Below are 24,809 nucleotides of genomic sequence, written 5' to 3'. Positions count from 1 at the left end.
TGCCCATGCCCCCAATGCAGCTAGAGATTTTGCAGAGCAGTGGTGGCAGCTCTGCACATGCTTAGTTTTCAGTGAGTTTCTATGCTGAGCATTTCCTCTCTATTACATCTGAGCAGCCCATGTTACTATGGATTCACTCATGTGGAGGTACACAAATTGGTAGATGACAGTCCGCTCCCTCCCTCTTCCCCTATTCCCACTAACCAGCTAAATACAACAGGGGCAATATATTATATGTAGATTGATAGAGGCTTCACCTCCCTCCTACTCTAAGGGACACATCCACTCACACCATGTTATTGCCAAAATAATAAAGATTTGTATGACAATTTAAAACAGTTTTTGATATTAATTATTTATTTTTACTCTGTATACCAAATGACGTCTTTTTTTATTTTGAACAGCAGCAGAGGACTAGAAGCTCCTCCTACTTATGTTTTTCTGCAGACAGGCTGGGAAAGAGCTGGATCATGTGACAGCTGGAAAAAGGTACTTAGATGTTTATATTAAAATAATTACAGTGCCATCATCCACATATAGAATTAGAAGGGATCATGTAAATTAAACAGTGTGTTTAGTATCACTTTAATATAAAAAGCATTTCAATCCCAATAATCTTTGCCAAAAAAAAGCAATAACAAAAAAACAAAAAGAAAACAGCCTTGAATAAACTGTATCAAATTTCAAATGTTTATTATGCAAGTGTCAACTTCTTGGCAGTGTTTTACAATGTACATGTTTTGCTTGGAAATTGCACAGTATCAAAATGTATTTATTTGTACGGGCTGTAAATGACATTATTTACTAAAAGAAATAAGTCTTCATTTTCTATTTCCTTTTTTTTCTAGTTAAATAATAGGAAAACCGCAGAGTGAAGACTTCTGTCACGTATTTCATTTGTACATATTTTAACTTTCACTCCTTTCAGGAACTCCAAATAGATTTCATTTTAACCACTTGCCGACTGCCTAACGCCGATCTACGTCGGCAGTCAGCCCCTCACAGGCAAAGTGACGTAGGGCTACGTCACTAGCTTGTGAGGGTCTAGGGAGCGAGCGCGCGCCCCCGGAGGCGCGCTCCCGCGTGGTCACGGACCCCCCCGCGCGTGTGACCGGCGGACCCGATGTCCGCCGGTCACTCGGCGATCGGCGGGGGAGAGGGAGAATGTCAGGCAGCCTGTGTAAACAAGCTGCCTGTCATTCTCCTTGCTGTTAGGATACTGATCACTCGGATCTAGTATGTAGATCCGTTGATCAGTGTCCATACAGCTCAAGCCCCAGCCAATCACAGTAGAAAGCACGCCCCTAGGGATACACACAGCCCCTCCCTCCCAAATAAAGTTAACCCCTTCACTACCAGTGTATTTTTACAGTAACAGTGCATATATATAGCACTGATTACTGTAGAAATGTCACTGGTAACCCCAAAAGTGTCAAAAATGTCAGTCAAGGGTCCGATCTGTCCGCCCCAATGTCGCAGTACCGCAAAAAAAATCGCAGATCGCCGCCATTACACGTTAAAAAAAAAACAACAAAAATGACAGAAATCTTTCCCTTTGTTAGTAAACGCGATAACTTTTGCGCAAACCAATCAAAATACGCTTTTTGCGATTTTTTTTACCAAACATAGGTAGCATAAAACAAATTGGCCGAAAAAGTAAAAAAATTTTGATTTTTAAATTTTTTTTTGGGGGGGGAATTTCATATAAAAAAATGTGAAAAATATTGCTATTTTTGCAAAATTGACGCTCTTTTTTTGTTTATAGCGCAAAAAATAAAAATCACACCGGTGATCAAATACCACCAAAAGAAAGCTCTGTTTGTGGGAAAAAAAGGACGCCAAATTCGTTTAGGTACAGCGTCGCACGACCGCGCAATTGTCCGTTAAAGTCACGCAGTGCCGAATCGCAAAATACCCCCTGGTCGGAATGGGGGTAAAATCTTCCGGGGCTTAAGTGGTTAAAGAACTGAAGCCATTTTTTATTTTTCAATTCTAAGTTAAAATAAGGGAGGGTTATAATTCGTCTGGTATTTTTTTTTTTTTTTCTGTCTGTGTCCCATTTGGGAAAATTTCCTTCACTTCCTGTCCTATAGCCACAACAGAATGTGAGAGGAAATCCTTGGTTCTCACAGAACGGTTGTCTGTTGTCACTTTTGGAAGGTTTCCCCTCTATTCCTGTTCTGGTCACCACTCAAAATTTTGAATTTTCTTCACTTTCCGTGATAATGCTTGCCAGGACGTACAGACAAAAAGGTAGCAATAAAAACTTTTTTTTAGATAGAGTGGAGAGGGATTAGAACACCTGTCAGTTTTTATTGCTGTCTGTGGGGCACTAGTTCTCTCACTGACACCAACGATGGAACACTATTTCTCCCATTGATACCAATAATAGGGCACTATTTCTCCCATTGATACCAATAATGGGGAACTATTTCTCCCATTGATACCAATAATGGGGAACTATTCCTGCAATTGACACCAATAATGGGGAACTATTTCTCCCATTGATACCAATAATGGGGAACTATTCCTGCAATTGACACCAATAATGGGGAACTATTTCTCCCATTGATACCAATGATGGGGCACTATTTCCCTCACTGACACCAATGGTCAGGCGCTATTCTTCCCACTGACACCATCAATGGGGCACCATTTCTCCCTCTGACACCAATTATGGTACACTATTCCTCTCACTGATGCCAATAATGGGACACTATTCCTCCTATTGACACTAATGATGGGACACTATTCCTCCCATTGACACGAATGATAGGGCACTATTCATCCCATTAATACCAATAATTGGGCACTATTCCTCCCATTGATAGAAATGATGAGGGACTATTCCACACACTGACACCAACGATGGGGCACTACTTCTCCTAATGATACCAGTGATGGGGCACTATTCTTCCTATGGATACCAATGACAGGCACTATTCCTCCCACTGAAACCAATTATGGGTCACTATTCCTCCCTTTAATACCAATGATTGGGCACTATTCTTCCCCCTGACACCAGCAATTGGGCACTATTTCTCCCACTGATATCAATGATGGGGCACTATTCTTCCCCCTGACACCAGCAATGGGGCACTATTTCTCCCACTGACACCAATGATGGGGCACTATTCACCCCATTGATACCAATGATGGGGCACTATTCCTCCCATTGACACCAATGATGGAGCACTATTCCTCCCATTGATACCAATGATGGGGCACTATTCCTCCCATTATTACCAATGATGGAGCACTATTCCTCCCATTGATACCAATGATGGGGCACTATTCCTCCCATTGATACCAATGATGGGGCACTATTCCTCCCATTGATACCAATGATGGAGCACTATTCCTCCCATTGAAACCAATGATGGGTCACTATTCCTCCCATTGATACCAATGATGGGGCACTATTCCTCCCATTATTACCAATGATGGGGCACTATTTCTCCCACTGACACCAATGACAGGGCACTATTCCTTCCCGCTGACACCAATGATAGGGCACTATTCACCCCACTGATACCAATGATGGGGCACTATTCCTCCCATTGACACCAATGAAGGGGCACTATTCCTCCCATTGACACCAATGATGAGGCACTATTCCTCCCATTGACACCAATAATGGGGCACTATTCCTCCCATTAATACCAACGATGGGGGACTATTTCTCCCAATGACACCAACAATGAGACACTATTTCTCTCACTGACACCAATGATGGGGCATTATTCCTCCCACTGACACAAATTATGGGGCACAATTCCTCCCATTGATATCAATGATGGGGCATTATTTACTCCAACTAATGACAGAACATTTTCTTCTCCCACTGGCCACAGTCCGGCTACCCTAAAGTTTAAAGAACAGTCAACTGGCCCTTTGTTTCAATTAGAAGGTTTGGGGACCCCTGAGCTAGATGATCAAGCCCATTTTCCACTCTTTTCTGTGTCCTCCTTGCAGTTCTCTGAACTACGTCGTTATTATGTTATTAAGCGTGGGCACAAAGAATTATAATAGATTTCTGCGTCACACCAGAAGGATAATTGTGCTCCTACTTTTGTAAATACCATTACTTTTTCGCTACTCTGATTTTATCAGATTTTTTTCTAATGACAAAATTGTATTTCCAGAACCTTTATATATGTACAAATGACAAAAAAGAACATTTATGCAGCTGTTCAACTTCACATTCCATCCTTTAATTAAGTCAGATTAAAGCAACAGTCTGTTTCAGGCTCTGTCTTTTGCTTCTCTCTTGGGAAACAGAACAGCAGGAATAATTCTCAGTTCCTGTCCTATCAATGTTCTATCTTGTACAATTACTATTGCACACATTCCTTTGCCTCTGCAATTTGTTTCACCTACACTTTGAGTGAAAGCGGCTGCAGCGCAGCTATTTTTATTAGGCCACTATACATGCTTTATGCACTTAATATTACATATCACGCACATAGACTCTATAAAACAGAGTTATTATTAAACAAATGCATCATTGAAATCCTTACCACTTTTCCCAACATCCTACTACAGTTTAGTTAAAGGCCAAATCCACACAAAAACGAATGCTTCCGTTTTGTGTGGCCTGTATCACCAATTAAATTATTATAATTATTATTATTATACAGGATTTATATAATGCCAACAGTTTGCGCAGCACTTTACAATATGAGGGAAGACAATACAGTTACAATACCATTCAATTAAAGTGGAACATCACTCTCTCAATGAATATTGACTATTTGTAATCCTTATGCTGCTAGCATTAGTAAATAGATAGAAAAGTATATCATATTTACTCGTTTTCAACTTTTTTTTTCATTTCTTCAGTTACTTCCTAGTTTCTGGCTTAGGCAAATTATGTCATACATCCCCGGAATCTTCAGGAGGGGAGGAGGGGTTATCTCTGCTAATCACGCCCTCCTGCCTGCATGCTTGAACTAAGGGCAGATAGATTTCAGGAAGTAAATGCTACATGAATCATCTGCTCTTACTCAATTTTGGCCACTGCCAAAATTGTGGTTTCTCAAAGTAATGAATCAAAGTAATTTATTAGCAAAATAAAGCATGGAGACATGGATGGATGGATGGGAGAGTTTTCTTTGAATATTAAAAATGAATTAAAGTGATACTAAAGTCTTGTTTTTTTGTGTTTCAAAATAACAAACAAGTTATTCTTATTGTAAAAAGGAAAAGGGTGACAGGATGTACCCCTATCAGAAGGAAAAGGATTTAGCAGGTAATTATGTTGTCACGGAGATGAGCACATACACGTATGTATCATAAACTAGAACTTTTATTGTATAACATGATTAAAAAAGGTCTACAATTTAGGCATAAAAATATATGTACAAAACCATAGCAAACGGCTTCAGCTGTTACACATATCCAGTGCTTGCAGAATACCATTAAGGTCCAACGCGTTACCCAGAACACTTTCTCTGCTTCTTCAGGGAACTTACATGTGTATCTACATTCTTACAAGATTTGAAAAAAGGAAAAACATATTATACATCAAAAATTCATTGAAAGTAGACACTTAGTAGACAAGAGAGTTCCCTTTATGCACTGTATGTTTTTTCCTAGACATGTTGTCCTTTTGTATCAACTATGTGGATTAATGGTTTTATGCTGTGATAATAAATGTATATATTTTATTACTTGAGTGTTTGTTCAGTAGTATGGTACCAATAAAGTCCAATTGCCTCTATTCCTTTTTTGAAAGTAGACACTTGTTATTCATCAACAAGTGAATATCTGCGCTTCGCTATGGTTTTGTACACATTTATTTATTTTATTTATTTCAGGTACTTATATAACGCTGTCAATTTACGCAGTGCTTTACATATATATTGTACATTCACATCAGTCCCTGCCCTCAAGGAGCTTACAATCTAAGTTCCCTAACTCACATTTATACATATACATACTAGGGCCAATTTACACAGGATTCATTTAATCTACCAGCATGTCTTTAGAGTAGGGGAGGAAACCAGAGTACCCGGAGGAAACCCACGCAGGCACAGGGAGAACATGCAAACTCCAGGCATGTAGCATCGGGGTTGGTATTCGAACCAGCAACCCTTTTACTGCTAGGTAAAAGTGCTAATTACTACACATGTTTTTATGTCTAAATTGTAGACCTTTTTATAATCATGTTTATACAATAAAAGTTATCCTTTATGATACATGCATGTATGTGCTCATCTCAGTGACAACACCATTTCCTACAAAGTCCTGTTCCTTCCGATAGGGGTGTGTCCTGCCCCCCTTTTCCTTTTTACAATTTGATTTATTAGGATGTGGATGTGGAGAGTTGTCTCTGGACTGGTATAATATACTAATATTAAAACATGGTATACTTACCTGCTCTGTGCAGTGAATTTGTACAGAGCAGCCCAGATCCTTCCCTTCTCGGGTCCCTCTTCAGTGCTGATGGCCCCTCCCTCCTGCGGAGTGCCCCCACAGCAAGCAGCTTGCTATGGGGGCATCTGAGCCAAGCCAAATAGCGGTTCCGCCGCTGCCACCCAGCAACGGATGGTCTTGTTTTTGGGGGGCAGTCAGTGTTCTATGGCTGTCCTTAACTTGGCATTTGGCCACTCACGGAGACCTTACAGAGGTGCTACACACAGCAGCATATCCATGGGAATTCGCTGATTTACCATCTTGGAGATAGGGTGTTCTTACCTGGGCAGACCATTTCCCATTTAATTCTCAGTACTGGTTCCTGAATGGTATGTATAGCCTTTGTGCAGCTTCCTGTGCTGTTTTACTGATATGATGGATTTCAATTTTCACATATACCACCATCAGTCTGTTTTTAATGTCCTTATTTTATAACTATTTATTTAATAAACTTTGGATATTATTATCATCTGTGGATTCATCCAACTTTGTGGGACTACAAGTAACAGCCAGAAAGATCATTCATTTATTTTGATTGCATAGACTCATATCCAACATTTTGATGTTTTCTGTGTTATAGCTACATTCATAGTTAGTCAGGTTGAAAAAAGGCACAAGTCCATTTAGTTCAACCAATAAAAGGGAAAAAAACATTTTTAACAATCCCATATACACAATCCTATACCCGCATTTGATCCAAAGGAAGGCAAAAAAACCCAGGAAAGCATGATTCAATGTGCTCCAGCAGGGGAAAAAATTCCTTCCTGATCCCCGAGAGGCAATCAGATATTCCCTGGACCAACTTTACCTTTAAATATTACTATCCAGTTATAATATGTACATTTAGGAATGCATTCAGGCCTTTTTTTAAAGCAAACTACTGAGCTGGGAAGAACCACCTCTGGAGGGAGTCTGGAGATTAAATCTCTTTTTCCTTTAGATGTAAAGAGTGCCCTCTTGTTCTCTGTGATGACCTTAAAGTGAAAACCCCAACACCAATACCCCTTATGTATTTATACATGTTGATCATATCCCCCCTTAATCTCCTCTTCTCTGAATTCAGTTATTCTAATCCTTCTTTATAGCTAAACTCTTCCATGCATCTTATCGTATTGCCCTTCTCTCCAGTTCCCTGATATCTTTTTTGTGAACTGGTGCCCAAAACTGCATATTCCAGATGAGGTCTTACTAATGATTTGTACAGGGGCAAAATTATATCTCTCTCTCTGGAGTCCATGCCTCTCTTAATACAAGAAAGGAATCTGCTCACTTTGGAAACCGCAGCTTGCCATTGCATGCTATTATTAAGCTTATGATTTACCAAAACACCGGGATCCTTCTCCACCATTGATTCCCCCAGTTGTACTTCCCCTAATATGTATGATGCATGCATATTCTTAGCCCCCAAGTGCATAACTTTACATTTATCAACATTAAACCTCATTTGCCACATAGTTGCCCAATGAAACAGTGCATTGAGGTTGGCTTGTAAATTGGAGACATCTTGTAAGGACATTATTCCACTGCATAGCATCTGCAAAGACTGAAATTATCATTTTAATCCAAAACCCTATATTATTTATAAATATATTAAAAAGAAAGGGTCCCAACACTGAACCTTGTGGTACATCACTGATAATCTTAGACCATTCAGAGTAAGAATCATTTACCACTACTCTCTGAATTTGGACTTTAAACCAGTTTTCGATCCATTTACAAACAGCATTTTCCAAGCCTGTAGACTTTACACATTAGCCATGTGTGGAGAACTGTGTCAAATGCGTTTGCAAAATCCAAGTACTACGTCTACAGCCACAGTTGATCCAGAAGTAGGAAATAAACCCCAGCACAGCATGATCCAATTTGCTCCATCAGGGCAAAAAAATTCCTTCCTGATCCCCTGAGAGGCAATCAGATATTCCCTGGATTAACTTTGCCTATAAATGTTAGTATTCAGTTATATATGTTCATTTAGGAAAATAATCCAGGCTTTTTTCAAAGCAATCTACTGGGCTGGCCTGAACCTGCTCTTGAGGGAGTCTATTCCACATTCCACATGTGGTGTGCTTACTCTATACATTCAAAGCTAGGAGGAACAGTCCCCTTGAGAAACAGTTTCAACCCAAGGGACTCCTTCAGTCCTCATACACCAAATAAGCTCATCACTCCAAGCTCCTATGTGTCAGGAAGCTAATTTTCTGCTATAAAAATGAAATGCTTTATATTTGTATTATAATTTAGTTGCCCAAACGGAATATGTTTTGCTGCTATTTGGTATGTCCTTTTTAACTGTTTACTTTTGTGCTCTGTGAACCAAACGAAAAATGTATTACATACTACATGATAAAAAAAAAAAGTTACTTACATACCATAAATATTCTTTAATTTTCTGCACATTAGGTTTTTGAAATCCCCTATTAGACAGTTGTCACCAGAACATGTATCACCATTGAAAGATATCCCCTCCATTTTTGTTATGACAACCACTGTAAAATTTAAAATTTCCCATCACTTTCTGTGTTAATGACAATGGTTCCAGGGCAAATAGTCCCCCACAGCAAAAAATAGACATCAACACCCATTCCAAACTCAATCCAAAAGTTTAAAAAAATGGCTACGGCTACCCTTTTAGGGTAAACACTTCATTTGTACTCTGTCGAATGATAAAGATAGGGCTTTTTTTTTCTCAGGGTCTTTGCCCCTACCCACCAACTAGCATCGTCCCTTGGTTCCACCTCTACCCACCTCCCAGTACCACCCCCTTTAGAGACCCAAGCATAATTTTGTGGTGTTTGTGGTGATAAGTATTTTGTTATTGATAACAAGGAAAGCAGTAAAATGGATCCCCTGCAGAAAGCAATAATAGATCCCCTGCAGCCAGCAACAATAGATCATCCCGAGCAACAGTAGATGTCCCCAAATAACAATAGACTCCCCCCTAGCAACAAGAGACCCCACTAGCAACAATAGATACCCCCTCAGAAACAATAGACCTCCCCAACAACAATAAATCTCCCAGCAGCCAGCATTAGTAGACCCCTCCCCCAAAAGTAGATCCCTCTCAGCAACAATTGAACCCCCAACAACAATAGGTCCCGTACCAGCAACGATAGACCCCCCTGCAACAACTGATCTCCCCCAGGTACAATAGATTCACCAGCAACCGGCCTTAATAGAACCTCCAGCACACCCTACCACCCCTTGCTATTAGATACAATCAGTGCTGGAGGTGCCGGAACTGCGTTCCCCCACGTTGCTACTGAAAAAAAGCCCTGGATAAATATATAGATTACTCAGCACCTTTGGTAAATCTGCCCTGTAGTTTACAAAAAATGTCTAAAAAGCAGGTCAGTACTTGCAAAACCAGACAGTCGGTCCAGACCAGGAACATTTTTGAAAGCCTTGTCATCTATAACTGCACAGCAAAGCTTCTATTTTAGGCCTCTTGCACACTGCTGCCAAAATACTGAGAGTTTTCAGGCATACAGGTGTTTTTTTTTTTTTTATACTGATCTAAATCCAGCCCATTGTTTTCATTGTGCCTGTACACACATGCATGTAAACATGCACCGCGTATAAAGAAGTTGCAGAAATCTGAGTTGTCAGTCAGTATTTTACGTGCGTGCATACATATGCATAAATATGCACAAATACTTGCAAAACCATGCAGTACCATGTGCAATTATCCTAATAGGACTATGAAAGCTGAACAAATATTGCATAAATCAGTGGTGTAACTAGGCATAGTTCACACCCAGGGCAGATTATTTTTTATAACACAACACACGCCCTCCCCAGTCCTTCTCAGTAATTTGTTTTTTTAATAGCAATCATGAAACTAAAAGCATACTAATGACAGGAAAACAAAATTGGGCACTCTAATACAGGAGGTGTATTACTGGTAAGATCACCAGGTATAAACAGAGGGGAAAGAGCTGGTTCACACTTTTTTTAGTCGGGTCCATTGAGTAGTACAGGACCGGTTCTAATAGGAGTGACACAAGTCGCTCCGACTTAGAAAAAGGGTCCTGTACTACTTCGGGGCGACCTGGAGGCGACTTGCATAGACATTCATTAGATGAAGTCCGTGCACGTCGCGCCGAAGTCACGGTGCACGCGACTTCACAGGTCGCCCCCGAAGTCGGAGCGACCTAATGTGAACGAGAACAAAAAGCCTAACAAAAAGAAAATGAATGCAGCCACGACATCGAATGATTGGTAAGTAGCAATATATACATTTTTTTTGCTTTTGGGTTTAATAGGACTTTGAGTTTGACTAAATGACGGCATCCACTCCATTGGTGTGATGGTGGTGGGACTATGGAGAATGTGAATAATATGTTGTTTTGTTGACAGCTTCTGCTTCTGAAAGGTGGTGACAGAGATAGATAAATCTTTGAACTGAAATGACACATCGTTGTATACAAGTCCAATAAATAGGTTTATTCCAAACACAAATTGTATTATATAAGAATTAGCATTTCAGGGGCTTTACTAATAAATCTATTATACACATTGAAGAAATGATCAATGCTTTTAGTGCAATAATTATTGTGCAGATATCTATAAAATTAACATAATAAAATGGTGAATTGATAATAATAAAAAGAAGAAAAATAAAATGATTACTATCATAGAAAAAGTGTACTCCTAAAATAATAATAATTATAACATGAGCATTAACAGTGATTCTAATAAAATATATTGTCACTAATAAAATATTGTTATATTGTTACTAACAATATGTAAGACACTCAGGATATAAATATATACGTATATAGTAAGAATAAAACATGATAAACTTAAAATGCATAAAAATTTTCATTTGATGACATCTATCTTATATACATTAAATAGTAATGGAGCAGTAAATGATACGATCTGTAGGTAATTATTCTACCATTTATTGTTCTATTATTCTTGATTTATGTGCTCTCTGCACAGGCTATGTACAGCACAGTGATGATGTCACCACTAATTTGGCAACATATCTGGGTTTGCAAAAACATTTGGTGCTCAAAAATGGATTTACATCTTTTGTGGCTAATATATATATATATATATATATATATATATATATATATATATATACATACATAATTTTAAATGACAGATGAGATTTAATTTTAAAGCAGAACCCCAAGCACACAGGTAAATACACTGATGAAAAAGATATACAAGAGAGCTGTTTTACTGGCCAAAACATTTCTATCTCTTCAGTCCTGAGATTTACAGGATTGGACATGGGACATGTGTTTATTTCCCCCCTGGATGCCTTTGCTCCAGGGAAGGAAAATGCAGCTGAACAAAAGAGCCTATAGCTGCATTTTACATGCATGCTCATGTAGTTAGTGATAATGCATTTTATTGGCCAGAATATTCATTTATTCTGGCCATTAGAACGCATTCATTGCAAACATGCGAATGCACCAAAGTATGCTAGTTTTAAACACATGTTTATGCATGTTCTGCATTTTTTCCATCCAAATGCACCTCTACTGAATGAGCTGCTGGTGCGTTTCTTTTTCTGCCTCTAAATGCCTGTAAATGTCTATGTGCGTATGGACACATAGCGTTTAGAGGCAGAAAAAAAAAACGTCGGCTGTCGGTAAAAGCAGTGTTTTGGATGTTTTGAGGCCTAAAAAATACAGTAGTGTTTTCACTCTACCCCCAGCCAACTGACTGGACAGTGGAAGAGCAGCAGCAGACCAAAACAGTTATCCCTCTGCTCTCTCCACTTATCAGCATGTTCCTTGTCAAGATATTTGCAAACAACACACCTGATTGGCTTATAGTGAGTATTGCTGTATAGTGTATTTCAGGAAACTAATATCAAGCAAATATCAGGTACTTACACTAGTTACATTAGAAAATACATGTAATGAATATATAAAAAATACATAGCTGCACAAATCTGCCTGGAGTTTAGCAATGAGATTCTTTAATATGACAAAGTCTGAGTTTGATTTTTGAAGATCCTATTTTTCTGCATTTAATTAAGGGTAATTTCACAGTAAAGAATAGCTTTTTACAAGGAACATTTGTCAGAAGAACAAATTATAAGCAATTTCTACAAGGAAAAAAAAATTCAAATTACAGAAGACATTGTACAGTTTACAGCTATAAGAAAGAAACAATTATCTCCAGCATTTGTCATTACACAGCAGTTTAACCAGAAAGGATTCCAAAATTAGGAGCCATTGTTCAAGGAGACATTTATCTCTTTATGGAATCAGAGGAACCTTTTTGAAATGACTTTAAGGTTGATGCTGACCTTAGTCAGCCCGCAGATGCCTAAGCCTGGTACTCATGGACAGAATATCGGCTGTTATTGGCCAATTCAGCAGAATCCGGCTAACATTCAGCCTGTGGGTACTGCAGCCTGTCCTACAGAATCCAGCCGAACGTCCGGCTTCTGTCAAACAGCATGCAGGAAGACCAGCATCCGACTGGAATCAGATCAGCTGAGGAAGGGAGCGTAACTCCCGAAACACGTCAACGGTCCAATTACAGGGACATGTTCATTTCCACATCTGGTGAATTCTCTATGTGCGCTTTTGACTCTTCATGTCTGTGAGTATTTTTTTGGCATTTTGATAAACTTTTTAAAGGTGTCCACGGGTAATGCACTAGGTGTCTGTGCCTCCTTTTCTCTTTCATGTGCTTATGTTTGGAGTTCCCTGCCTGAGGAGAGCGGCACGCCTGTCATCCCATCGGAGTGAGCACTTGAGTGGTTCAGTTGTTTGGAATCAGATCAGCGCTGACAGGCAATGGCCATGAGCGTTGACCGCTATCTTCTGGCACAATAACAAACTAAAGCAGCAGGGAGATCGCTGTACTAAGATCACATAGTTAGTATCGGGAGCTCCTCTCGAGCTCCTTCGTTTTTTTTTTTGTTTAGCCAGCTGGATTGAACATACAAAACTGATAGTGTGTATCTGGTTATTCCAGTTTTTTTCTGTCATATAAAGATACATGTTTAAGTCACCCAAGCATACATATTTGTGCCTATGGAACAGAGAGGTGAAGAGTTAAGGCACATACACACTATAAGAAAATCTGACTTTTCCTCCTGTCCTTACGACTCAACATCTATCTACCAATATTATTGCTCACAACATAATGATCACATAGACTGGGTAAGGACCTTCCATTCCCTCACCCCCATCCCTTCCCTCACAATATGACATACTAATGCTCTATTCTTGGGCTGGGAGCAGGTATCCGTCACTCCACGGAGTGTGGGAGACAGCCCCCCCCCCCCGAGAGATCTCTTATACAGCTGATTCGACTTCTTCACCCCCAATAAGCCTAATTATACCCCATTTATGTTTCTTCTCCCGACCTTTGACTTTACTGACTTTCCCCATACCTTGAAACTAATCACAGGACCGTAATCATGTCTTCAAACCCCATCACCTCCCGTTAATCACATTTATTGGTTCGCCTCCCGAGGCTCATTATAGATCTACTGTTTTTTTTTTGTTTTTTTTTTGTTTTTTTTTAATTGTTCAATCTGCCTTTACATGGAATTCACTATAAATTGATTGTTCTCACTCATGTCCAAGTTATGATATTCCCGTTCGAGAATCAAATTTTGTTTCACCATATGCATAACTTCTTGTTTTTCTTTACCTCTATTGTTGCAATCTCATTATTCCTATGAATTTGCTGTATGTTACCTTTTCGATTCTCACTAAAGATATTTTGGAAAAAAAAAAGAAAATCAGGTGAACATTTTCATCCGAGGAACTGTTGTACGATTTTCTTATAGTGTGTACACAACTTTCTACAGCCGATTCCAACCTTCTGAACAAAAATTTCCAAAGGGGGCAAACTCCAAAATTGCTCTCGTACGGGAACAAAACAAATCATTTTCTTTTAATGTGTACTGATTTCATACAAATTTCGTACTTGAAAAATCAGAAACGAAAGCCTGCGCATGATCAGAAACAATAAACAACAACAAAAAAAATAATTTTCGTATACATTTTTCTTCCTTGATTCCGATTTGCTGTGAAACAACGAGGAAAATCAGACGATCATTCGTATGATTTTCTTATAATGTGTACCCCACATTACACTGTATATCTGTAATTAATAATTTCCACAAATTAGAGAAAGCATGACAGGGATTTCTACCCCTTCCATACCCCACCCAAAACTGAAAAAAATAATAGATTGCCTTTACATAGTATACTTTAATGAAACACTTTCAATGCCCCCAGTTTCACCCTCTATATTTGCTCTGTTTACTGCTTTCCTCAAAACTGAAAGTAAAAGAAAATCCCAGATTTTGGGTTGTCCACCATCTTCCAATGAGGACACTAGTTCTGGTTATCTGTAAGGGGGGGGGGGGGGGGGGCAACCGATTCCCTAATTTGCAAAGATTTCCTCTCACTTCCTATTACGGCTATTTGACAGGAAGTAAAGGCAAATCTCCCCAATGGGTTGCAGATGACAAAAAAGACAGGGGTTAAAGCCCTCCCTTAATTTAGCCAAAATGAAAAAAAAAATTGTTTTGCCTTTAGTTATAATTTAAACAACAAAGATTATTGCCCTATAGTTCTACTTTAAGTTAAAAATATAGTAAGCTTCCCATAGGGAGCCATGTGTTCAAACAAAAGTAAAGGCACTTTTATTAACCTAAACATTTTCTTTTTTGCCCCAGGGAGCCCATAGTCCTGACATTACCCTCCCTATATATCAGCCTTAATGATGCTCTAAGTTGGAGCTAAGCCCACCACCTGGAACTCAGCCCCAACCTCACTATTCCGTTCAAACAGTCCAGTGTGAGCTTCTACTGGTCACTAAAGCTCTCATATTCTCAAGGTCTTACGTTGCCCTCCTGTTGGCAGCCATCTTTGACATGTGCAGACTGCTTCCTCTTTTAAACTCTGATTGCATCATCACTTGCCCGCTGCCTGGATGTTGCACAGTGATGATGCTGCACACCTGACTAAATCACCTGATGGGTTGCAGTCCTTGCCCTTGCGTTTGTGCTCCAAGGTGCATCTCTGCTAGCAGTCTTCTGTTCTTCGTGTTCCTCTGTGTATGAACTGGCTTTCCTGATGACTCTCCTGGCTCTCAACCCCGCATCGGCAGATGACCCCGCATCAGCAGACGACCCCGCATCTGCAGACTACCCACCTCTGGACTCGACCCCGGCTTGGATGACTACCGCTTCTGGACTTGAGCCTGACTTGTTCCTGCTCTCACTTCCTCACTCTTGCTGTGCGTTTTTTGTTGTTTGCTCCAAGAAACTGCTTTATTTTACCTGCATCCCTGTGTGGTCTGGTTTCCTGGCACCCTGACACATATTGGTCTTCTAAACATTAGAAGCAGGGATTAGCTCCAATCCAGGATATAGTATTGATCATGGCTGATTATTTAGAGAACGAACATACATTTTCAAGGCACCATAAGGCCTGCGCTTTGGGAGAATTCAAAATTTACAACTTGGCAACTTCCCCTTAAAGTGAAAACATTCAAATACATAGCCATGAATATCACACAAACAATTGGGGGGGGGGTGAAAGACCCTTCTAGTTGAGTTAAAAATTTTTTATTATTTTAATATTGTAAAGAAAAAAAAATAATAACAATATGAGTTAATCAAAAAACAGGAGACCCTGACCGCAAAAATAAATTAGATAGGGCATTAACATGTAAAAGCATTCTTCAAAATAATAAAAAGAAAACAAAAGAAGCAATATAATCTCTAATAAATCAATCAGACTGATAGCACTTAAAGTGGTTGTAGCCCTAAACAAAAAAAAAAAAGAAAGAGATCCCATTCCCTTATAGTAGATTAAACTGCACAGTGATTGTGTTGTCTAACCTATCCCTCTCTAAGTTGTAACAAACCTGGCTGATCCTGCCTTTTCCTGTGTCCCCCCTTGGTGTGCTGACCACAGTAGTCATGGCTGCAGATCCCTGATTACCGTGGTCAGGTTACGTGCCTTCCGTCATCCACTGCTCTCCTCCTGTTTACCACTCCCCCCCCCCCATTGTCTGTCAGCTCCTGTCTGTGTGGGTGTGGCCACTCCGACCACTCTCCTCCTCCATCTAAGGGCTACAGCAGGAGGGGCTGAGCAGCCAGCACAGCAGCCACATGATCTCCCCGGCTGACATCAGAGGGAGATCTGGGCCCCTCTCACTGTAGCCCATAGATCGGAGGAATAGAGTGGCCGGAGGTCATGTGACCAGCCAGAAGAGATCTGAAAAAAGGTCTTTAGAGGCATTGTTTGACCAAACATGTACACAGTGGGTTCTGGCTGCATAAAAGAGAGGGGCTGGCAGTGATATTCTTTTAAAGTTTCAACCACTTTATGCCACAAAAGTTAAAAGTATTTTAAAAGAGATTTTTGCCATATCTTATGAAGAGGGCCTATAGTAACATCACACAAGCTTTTCAATAATGGGTAACCATTAAAAGCTGTCAGTCCAGAAGATGACAGCTACACTTATATATATATATATATATATATATATATATATATATATATATATATATATATATATATATAGAAGATAAACCACTAATGCTGGTCTACATATGAAACACACACAGAGATTGATTTACTATCTAGGCCAGCCTTTTTCAACCAGGGTGCCCAGGCACCCTGGGGTGCCTTGAGGTTTCTTCAGGGGTGCCTTGGCAAAACGCCTAAAGATTTCCCAAAAATGTATACAAGCCAGTTGGTGAATCAAGCCTACCTTTTAGTTGCACAAAGCCATAGGCTTTGTATTGTGCATCATTTCAACCTTCCAGCCACCGCCATTCTAACAACCCGGTATGTCATCAGTGTTGATAAGAAGGGCGTTGATAGCTTGTACAGCATCCTTGTTTGAACCTCCCCTGCCCCTCTCCCTCAACACTGGGGTCACATTAGCTGAGTGATGGAGAGAAACTGAGGGAGAGGAGAAACACTGGAATACTAGTCAGTCAGTACCAGTGTTCAAAAGTGTATTTGCTTTGGAAGAATAAATCAACCTCTAATGCTGGGTGTCCCACATGTGTTGATGCTGCCGCATTATGTAAAACTATTAGAATGTTTTTTTTTACATTTTAGAATGGGGTGCCTCGAGATTGTCCATAATTTTAAAGTGTGCCTTGACTGAAAAAAGGTTGGGAAATACTGATCTAGGCTGTTTACTTTGTAGTGGAAGTTTCATTTTAAAAAGGAATTTTCTCCAGAGCTTAGTAAATGTGGTGAAACTTCACTTTGGAAAGAACACCCAATCACTTGCAACAAAAATAAAACCAATATTTTTTCTTGCACATGATTGGATGATAGACGTCAGCCGAGTTTCATCTCATTTCCTAAGCTCTGGGAATTATTTCCTTGCATAATGCAGCTTTACTTGCAAAGTGGACAGTCTATTTCCTTTTAGTAAACTAACCCCATAGTCTCTGGTCACATTTACAAAATGGCAGTGTTAGGTTAACTTTTTAAAATATTTAAACTAGTGAGCATGGATTTCCCCTGCATGCAGTGGAAAATAAAGACTCTTCAACTTACATTTAGCAGAGCAAAGCAAAGCAGAAAAGCACCCAAGGCTCCATGTATAAAATCCCCAATGGATATACACAAAAAAGACATGCAGGGGTAAAGGAGTTGCATCAATTGTGAGCACCACAAACCAAAATGCTTTTTAATTATTTTTAATAGTCAAAGCTAACTCACCCATGCATCCATGTCTCCATGCTTTATATTGCTGAGAAATCATTTTGAAAAACACCCCCTAGCATGTATGGCCATGGCCATCTTGAGTAAGGGCAGATGATTCATGTAGCATTTACTTCCCGGAGATCATCTGCCCTTAGATCAGGCATGCAGGCAGGAGTGTGTGCTTAGCTGAGACAACCCTTCCTCCCTTCCTGAAGACTTGGAAAAGGAAAAAAAAAAAAGTAAAGAATATATAAAGACAACATTTAATTTTCCTGATATGTGCCTGCTGTACCATATACTTAAATGAAAAAGTATGCTGTTCTTTTTGTATGGCTTCCTTTGTGTGAAATCCCTGGTGTTCCTGCCAGTCACTCAGCATTCCTATTTAAAACTGACCACACTTAGCAGGAGAGAGCATCTTGTTCAGTTCTCTAGCTGTGCTGGGAACTCAGCCTGTAAATTGGCTTGTTCTGCCACCCCCAAGGACACAGCCATTCACTGGGAGGACCAGCAGTGTACTGCTGTTTTCCCTCTCCCAGCTCTTATGCAGATGTTATGTGATCACTTATAAAAGAGGAAAGAAAAGGGTATGTATAATCTATATATATATATATATATATATATATATAGCCGCGATCGCCATGTGAGAATCTTACCCGGAAGTGGGAGTGGGTACCTGGTTTTGACAGCTATATGCTCCTCCTTCCCTCAAAAAGTGCCAAATGTGGCAGTGGAAGGGGGCGGGGGGGGGGGGGTGAGAGGGTGCGAACAAATCAAGCTTCCCCTTTTCAGTGGAGCTCCACCTAAAGCTCAAAAGTATGATGCAAACAAGCTTAGCAATCTCAGGAAAGGCCACACAAAGGGAGCCAAAAGCAGCCAGTTGTCAGGTAAATTTGCTAACCCTACTGTTCAGGGTATTATTATGACTGTGCAATTTGATCAATGATGTGAATCAAGTCACTGAGTTGCTGAAGCAGAGCATGTCCAAGGGCATGCTGGTAGGTAATTGTGTTTTGTCTAAACTGGCCCTAGTATGTGTATGTAGGAATGTGGGTTAGGGACCTTAGATTGTTAGCTCCTTGAGGGCAGGGACTGATGTGAATGTACAATTTATATACTGTAAGTATGACGGTACTGCATAAATTGACGGCGATATACAAGTACCTATAATAAATAAATAAATGTCCAAAGCCTTTTGCTAGACAAGTGCATGACGAAAAAATGTGTTTTGTTTAGATTCGTTATTTTGTTTTGTTAAATTTGGTTGATTCGTTCAATCCGCATTCAGGATTCGTATTCATAATTCATATTCGTAATTAGTTTTATGTCTTTTTCAAATTTTCTTAGATTTTATTTATTTATTAGAAATGTTAGAATCGATAAATTTTAAATCGGTTAATTTAGAATATTTTAGAGTTTTTTTTCGATTTGAATGCAGCAAAGTGAACAAACAAAATAAAATTCTTCATTAAATGATTACAATGACTCTTTAAATCATCTTTGGCTTAACATAAACAGCATTATTTCGAAATGGTACTCTAATTACACACACAGTCTTTGATTTCAGAAATATGTTTACAGTTCGAATTCAAATGGAATTCGATGTAAAATTCAATTCTAATTTCAATTTGAATTTTGGAAATTCAGACAAATTTTGTTTCGTTATTCGGAGCATTCCGTAAACTTTGTAATTCGGGTATTCGGACATATCCGAATAACGAAAATTTTGTCTGAATATTTATTCGGAACAAAATGACATGTCTACCTTTTACCCAAAAGGTAAGGTCAAAAGGACCATCACTTATAATGTATACAATAAGGCTTTGTCAAAAGCACCCAGAGCCTTCTTGGCAAGCTATTCAAAAGTTTAGGGAACTTAGCCAACATTAATTGCACTTTAGAAGCGCACTGACACAGGCAAGGCCATTGAACAATCAACAGGAAGATAGTTATACATGTGCATACTGAGATTGGATTGTGCAATAAAACATCTGCAAGCTTATAAAATCACTCAATTTGAAATCTGTGTGCCATCATGGATGTATTGATATTACTTCACCCGATCCGGTTTAACAAAATCTCTCTGGAGCTCGATTCAATGGAGAAAGGCATGCTCCTGTTGGTTCTCATATGACAAACCCAAAGTACAGCCCGAGCGCGTCCTAAAAAAGATGTGGCAGAAAACACTGCACTCATCACCGCAGTGGCAACTTTCTCAAGCAGGAGTGGAATTATCGTGCAACTTCCATTTGCACAATAATTTACAAAGACAAAAGCATTCTAGAGTCCTTCAGACCTTTGGGCCTAGCAGCAGTTCCTATTACTCTTACAATGGTTGTTATTTTCCTGCTATTACCATCATCGCTAGTTTTACACCAGTCAAATTTTTATACTTCTAAAAACTGTTCTTCATGTTCATAGCCCAATTATAATGCTTACGGTCAGCTGAAAAGATTCTGTCAGCGTTTTGATTTAGTGCCATGTGGAAAATGAGTAATAGTTCACAAGTAATACTCTGAGCCATGAATCAGCCTCATCTTGCAGTAGGAGCTGAATTAACCATTTTTAGAAACGCCACCCTATCCATTATCTGTGCACGCAGTATCCTATTAGAGGCATGCAAAAACACTGACAGCTCAAACAATACTGCAGATGTTTATTAAGACACATAACATTAATTTCTGTAGAAATGCACATGCTAAAAAAATAGCACAAATTAAAAGCTGAATTTTAGTACAGCCGAAAAATGTTATTAGAATTTTAAAAGGGGCATTAGTAGAGATTATTAAAAAAAAGGAAATACACTTTAGTCAAACATTCAATACAAGAGTTTGAAGCAGATCTAGGATTTGTTCACATTCAAACATTTTCCAAGAGATAAACACATTTCATTCCTGTCTACTGCACCCCAAATATTTGTATGCTGAAGATTGGGTGTGATATGCCTTTTCCTAGAACATGTTACCAAATAAGCGTAGTGCTGTCCCCATAGGCCTTGCTGTGTGATGACTTCTTGGGCCTCCTGCAGTTCACTCGTCCATCCTTACTCCCAGTTGCTCGTTTCACAATAAACAGTCCAGGGGTTTTTTGGTATTTATTGTGGAACTTGGATGGGAGAAGGGAATAGTGGGATACTTCTACTTGAACTATTCACACTAGATAAGGGCAACTCTCACTTGGCCTCACCAGGGTATTTATGGAACAGACACACTGATTTAACCATACTTCCACTTGTATGGAAGAATTAAGGCCTCTTGCTCTCTCTAGCTAGCAGCAGCCTTGATGCAACTATATTATCTTCAGGACACTCTCTAGCATCCACTGGCTGGCATCCATCCAATGACTCTTCTAAAAAAGGGGGTGGCCCTCACAGGGCAGGCCCCATGACACAGATCTGTACTCACTGTACCCAGAATCAGATCCTTTACAGTGTCTCCCTTCCAGTCAGCTCTGCAGGACCTCTGGGCTCAGCTTCTCTGTGACTCTCAGGCCCTCAGGTTGACCACCTGAGGCCGCATGGCATCTTCTACAGAGGAGGGGCAGTGGCCCCCTCCCTCTGGGACCCTGCTCTCCAGCTGAAAAATCCCGAGCACATGTGCCTTTGGCATTTATACAGTGTCCCAGCCTGCACAAATGCACTTTTCTCTGCCGATCACTAGGGCTGTAGTACATGCCTGTGAACTAATTTGTCAGGTTTACCCCCACTGTCCAATATGTCCCCCTATTGGACCAGTGTAAAACACTTCAGCCAATCTGAGCTTCACCTGAGCACCATGAGCAGACCTCACCAAGAGATCCCACTTTCTGGCAGACAAAGAGCAACATAGACATACCTTGCAATCTCTCTGGTAAGCAGAAAAGATCCAAAAACTATGCTCTCTCTTCTAGCACCTACCTAGGAGGGTGCTACATCAGTAGTGTCGGCTTTGTCTGCTACCGGATTAAAAAATCTGAGTTTTTACAGTGAATAATATTAGATACTGATAATCTCAGACAACTATCCGTTTCTAATAAGACTAAAGCTTAGTTGTCTTTATATACTTTGTGTCTGCATAAGCTTAATATACTATATTGTCAAAAGTATTGGGACACCTGCCTTTACACGCACATGAACTTTAATGGCATCCAAGTCTTAGTCCGTAGGGTTCAATATTGAGTTAGTCCACCCTGTGCAGCTATAACAGCTTCAACTCTTCTGGGAAGGCTGTCCACAAGGTTAAGGAGTGTGTCTATGGGAATGTTTGACCATTCTTCTAGAAGCAGATTTGTGAGGTTAGGCACTGCGCTCTGATTCGTCCCAAAAGGTGTTCTATCGGGTATGAAAATGACCCTTCCGGTCATGTGACTGTCCTAAACACATCTAAAAAAGAAAAAAAGTAAAAGAAGAAGAAAAAAAGCAAATGAGGCCGAATTGGCCTCTTGAAAGAAAGGATGGAGGGAGCCTGGAGCTTGGAGTTGGGCTACGTTGATTTTTTATTTCTATGTTGACTTTTCCAGTTGCCTAGTTTAGTCTAGTTATTTTTCCTTAATTTAGTGACCTGCGTATGTTTTTTTTACTTCTGATATACATCTTTAAAAATACAGTCTCTTAAAAGGATACAATGTATGGATAAGGTATATTATATTTACTTGTTTTAATTGTTTTAAACTTTTATTTATATATATATATATATATATATATATATATATATATATATATATATATATATATATATATATCAGACATGGGAGTAAGTCACACATGTGCAAGTCACAAGCAAGTCTTAACCTTCAAGTCTAAAGCAAGTCCCAAGTTACTGTGGCGAAAAGCAAGCAAGTCAAGTCGAGTCCCTGCTAGAAGTCAAGCAAGTCAAGTCATTTGTTTTGGTCAAGTCACAAATCAAGTCAAAATACTGATCTACCCCAATTTTCACCTTTAAATCAGTTAAAAGTCAATGGTCAGGAAAGGCTTTGTTTTATTTTCAACATTAACAAAACTGCTTAGTGCTTTTTTCTTGGCATATTAAAACACTTTGAATGCCCAAACAGCTCAAAATCCTTCGTCCGGTCATGTTTCAAAACCACAGTCACTTAAAACATGTTAAGTATTTCCATTGTTAAACAGCCAATGTCCTAAAAATCAGAACACACTGAGGTGTTTTAAGTGACTGTGGTGTCAGTAACATAACAGGCACATTAATTTTGCTTTAACACATCTTGAGAAAATGCAAATACTTAAAAAAGTAAAGTCATTTCGAGTCATATGTCTCAAGTCAAAGTCAAGTCTCAAGTCATGAATACCAAGTCAAAGTCAAGTCGAGTTTTTTATTAATTTTAGTCAAGCAAGTCTCAAGTCCTCAAACTGGTGACTTAAGTCTGACTTAAGTCAAGTCATGTGACTCAAGTCACCCACCTCTGATATATATATACTTCTTCAGTTACTTTCTGAATACCGGGCCTAGGCAAATGATATCATACATGATGTCATACATCCCAGAAGTCTTCAGGAGGGAAGGAGGTGTTTTCTCAGCTAAGCACACCCTCCTGCCTGCATGCCTGAGCTAACGACAGATGGATTCCAGGAAGTAAATGCTACATGAATGCTAGAGAGAGGTGTTTTCAGGTGATTTCTCAGCAAAATAAAGCATGGACATATAGATGGATAGGTGAGTTTGCTTTAAATATTAAAAATGTATTAAATAACATTTTTGGTTTGTGGTGCTTAGATCCAGTGTAGTTCTACTTTTAAAAGGATGAAATAAAAGCTTTGTTCTCAACTAAAAACCTCACGATCTGCACAAAATGTTTCTATGTTCAAAGACATATCTTGTGACTTAGGAAAATGTATAATTAGTTGTCTATCCTTTTGCTTGAGTAGTAGATACTTATTTTATAAATCTTTGATATTGGATCTGGTGGCTGTGAAAGAATATATTCTTGTTTTCTGTTTGATGTTTTGGCGCTTTTTTCCAAGGTTACTGATTCTCTCTTAAAGTGACCCTGTTGTATATACTAGGTGTTTCAAATAAAGCTAAAAGATGAGAGTATATACTTTCTCTTCCTGTTGCTCAAACTGCTCATCGCCACTCCATTCAAAATAAATCGATCCCTGAACTTCACAAGGAAAACTGACATTTCCAGAGCTGTTTAAGTTCTCTGTCCCTTGTCGCTTTTCTTGGTTCCTCCTGCCAACCTCTACATCATTATAGTAGTGATGTGGAGGTCAGCAGAAGGAACAAGTGAACGCTACAGGGGATCATCACTCCTGGAAATGTCAGGTTTCCTGTGGACTTCAGGGGATAATTTCTATTGAATGGAGTGGTGCTCTGCAGCTGAGGCAGAAGAAGAGATAGGTATGTATTCCCTTTTATTACAGTTTTAGCTTTTTGTGGGACATTTAGTATAGGGCATGGTTGCTTTAAAAGTGCAGTTTGAAATCTGGAAGTCTTTTTTACATAAATTTCAGCTCATAAATTTGAAAGAAGTCCACATACACTCAGGTATCAAAACAAGACACCCAGTAAGCATCCCTCGTGTTCACCAAGCAAACCATAACATGCAAGGGTATAAAAGGTGTGATATTTCAGTTGAGCTTCAATATTTGCCCAAAGTCCAGCTTTAAAATGGACCCTCCAACAGTGACGGCTGCATTATTCCAGGTGAAACTAGCAGGGCTTCACTGAAATCATAAACTTACAGACTGAAATGCTTGAACATATCTGCTTTTTTAACCTCAGT

General features: G+C 39.4%; 1 protein-coding gene across 2 annotated transcripts in view; it reads right to left on the bottom strand.

Moving 5' to 3' along the window:
• CERS6 (ceramide synthase 6) overlaps positions 1 to 24,809 on the bottom strand; it is a 320,898-nt gene that overhangs the window by 199,342 nt on the left and 96,747 nt on the right. The gene's annotated exons all lie outside the window — the stretch shown is intronic.

The sequence above is a fragment of the Pelophylax lessonae genome (assembly GCF_965119305.1).
Source record: "Pelophylax lessonae genome assembly, chromosome: 6".
Classification (NCBI taxonomy): domain Eukaryota; kingdom Metazoa; phylum Chordata; class Amphibia; order Anura; family Ranidae; genus Pelophylax; species Pelophylax lessonae.
The sequence above is the reverse complement of the archived record's forward strand: the minus strand, read 5'-3'. Positions and strand labels throughout refer to the sequence as shown.